The sequence below is a fragment of the Salmo trutta genome, unplaced genomic scaffold (genome assembly GCF_901001165.1).
Source record: "Salmo trutta unplaced genomic scaffold, fSalTru1.1, whole genome shotgun sequence".
Classification (NCBI taxonomy): Eukaryota; Metazoa; Chordata; class Actinopteri; order Salmoniformes; family Salmonidae; genus Salmo; species Salmo trutta.
The window spans coordinates 158,673-161,786 of record NW_021822713.1 but is presented as its reverse complement, the minus strand read 5'-3'; the positions used below and the strand labels follow the sequence as shown (position 1 = coordinate 161,786).

Below are 3,114 nucleotides of genomic sequence, written 5' to 3'. Positions count from 1 at the left end.
ATGTAATATAAGATAATATAAATAAATAATAATAATAATAATAATAGTAATAATAATAATATAAATATGTAATATAAGATAATATAAATAAATAATAATAATATAAATATGTAATATAAGATAATATAAATAAATAATAATAATAATAATAGTAATAATAATAATATAAATATGCAATATAAGATAATATAAATAATAATAATAATATAAATATGTAATATAAGATAATATAAATAAATAAATAATAATAATAATAATAATAAATACAGGTACACCTACTTCAACGACCGTGGTATAGAACAGGGCTCTCCAACCCTGTTCCTGGACAGGAGGGTATCTCTCTAGGAACAAAGGGGAGGTTTTGAGAGTCCTGCTATGGAGAATAACGACTGCAATAACATCCCTACCTACCACACCAGTCTGTTGTTAGCGGTAAAGTCAGTCCAGTTATGTTCCCACGGCGGCAACATATACATTATCTAACCCGTGATGTGTTCATAAGAGTGTGTTGACAAGAGCTCGCTACACAGACATCCATCTATTTACAACTGCCTGATAACCCGTAAGATAACAAAAATAAAAAAACACACTTCATATAAAACCATTCAACTTGTGACAAACCACACTGTCATGAAAAGCGGACTAACTTCCTTTCATGTTTAACTTTTTTTTTTTAAAAGGTAAAAAAAAGTTACAAAAATGTTCCACTAGTCATTTCTTTTACAACTTCTTTTAAAAAACAACAACAACAACAAACCAAAAAATTTTACAAAGTCCCAATAAAGTGCATAATAGTATTACCGTGTGTGTGTGTGGAGAATCCAGTAACAGACTAGCAAATACAACCAAAGATCAGACTGTGTTTAGCTTGGCAGGATCAAGCAGTTACTGTCATATTGTCCTGGTTTAGCTTTGATCAGAGGAGGACGAGGACAAGGAGGAGGAGGATGAGGCCTTCTCATAACATTGTCTTAGCTTTGAAGAACATGAGAAAGAACTAAAGAACAATACCTTGGCTGTAGAGAGCAGCAGTTTGTAGAGTAGCCACTGAAACTAAATCCTAACGCTTTATATGTTCTGGAAACCTTGAGTCCTGTGCTCTAGTCAGACAGTCCCGTGCCTATCACTGAACTGGATGGCGACTCAAAGGTTAGCTTGTGCAGAGGTCTTCTGTCGTAGGGCTGTGACGATTATGGAATTTGGGGTAATGACTCATTGTCATGCAAATGGACATGGATATTGTAATACTTGTAACTAGGACATACCTAATGAATTATAGCTAAGACATACCTAATAAATTATAGCTAAGACATACCTAATGAATTATAGCTAAGACATACCTAATGAATTATAGCTAAGACATACCTAATGAATTATAGCTAAGACATACCTAATGAATTATAGCTAAGACATACCTAATGAATTATAGCTAAGACATACCTAATGAATTATAGCTAAGACATACCTAATGAATTATAGCTAAGACATACCTAATGAATTATAGCTAAGACATACCTAATGAATTATAGCTAAGACATACCTAATGAATTATAGCTAAGACATACCTAATGAATTATAGCTAAGACATACCTAATGAATTATAGCTAAGACATACCCTAATGAATTATAGCTAAGACAATACCTAATGAATTATAGCTAAGACATACCTAATGAATTATAGCTAAGACATACCTAATGATTATAGCTAAGACATACCTAATGAATTATAGCTAAGACATACCTAATGAATTATAGCTAAGACATACCCAATGAATTATAGCTAAGACATACCTAATGAATTATAGCTAAGACATACCTAATGAATTATAGCTAAGACATACCTAATGAATTATAGCTAGGAATCTAATAGATACGCATACCTAATAAATTATAGCTAAGACATACCTAATGAATTATAGCTACATACCTAATGAATTATAGCTAAGACATACCCAATGAATTATAGCTAGGACATACCTAATGAATTATAGCTAAGACATACCTAATGAATTATAGCTAAGACATACCTAATGAATTATAGCTAAGACATACCTAATGAATTATAGCTAAGACATACCTAATGAATTATAAGCTAAGACATACCTAATGAATTATAGCTAAGACATACCTAATGAATTATAGCTAAGACATACCTAATGAATTATAGCTAAGACATACCTAATGAATTATAGCTAAGACATACCTAATGAATTATAGCTAAGACATACCTAATGAATTATAGCTAAGACATACCCAATGAATTATAGCTAAGACATACCTAATGAATTATAGCTAAGACATACCTAATGATTATAGCTAAGACATACCTAATAAATTATAGCTAAGACATACCTAATGAATTATAGCTAAGACATACCTAATGAATTATAGCTAAGACATACCTAATGAATTATAGCTAAGACATACCTAATGAATTATAGCTAAGACATACCTAATGAATTATAGCTAAGACATACCTAATGAATTATAGCTAAGACATACCTAATGAATTATAGCTAAGACATACCTAATGAATTATAGCTAAGACATACCTAATGAATTATAGCTAAGACATACCTAATGAATTATAGCTAAGACATACCTAATGAATTATAGCTAAGACATACCTAATGAATTATAGCTAAGACATACCTAATGAATTATAGCTAAGACATACCTAATGAATTATAGCTAAGACATACCTAATGAATTATAGCTAAGACATACCTAATGAATTATAGCTAAGACATACCTAATGAATTATAGCTAAGACATACCTAATGAATTATAGCTAAGACATACCTAATGAATTATAGCTAAGACATACCTAATGAATTATAGCTAAGACATACCTAATGAATTATAGCTAAGACATACCTAATGAATTATAGCTAAGACATACCTAATGAATTATAGCTAAGACATACCTAATGAATTATAGCTAAGGACATACCTAATGAATTATAGCTAAGACATACCTAATGAATTATAGCTAAGACATACCTAATGAATTATAGCTAAGACATACCCAATGAATTATAGCTAGGACATACCTAATGAATTATAGCTAAGACATACCTAATGAATTAGAGCTAAGACATACCTAATGAATTA

General features: G+C 30.3%; 1 protein-coding gene across 1 annotated transcript in view; it reads right to left on the bottom strand.

The window, feature by feature from the left end:
• The window catches only part of LOC115183973 (multidrug resistance-associated protein 9), a gene marked incomplete in the record, with an annotated part of 116,097 nt that extends 115,115 nt beyond the window's left edge, over positions 1 to 982 (bottom strand). Inside the window, 2 exon segments of the mRNA XM_029744959.1 lie at positions 280 to 341; positions 802 to 982.
• Between the last annotated feature and the right edge of the window lie 2,132 nt (positions 983 to 3,114).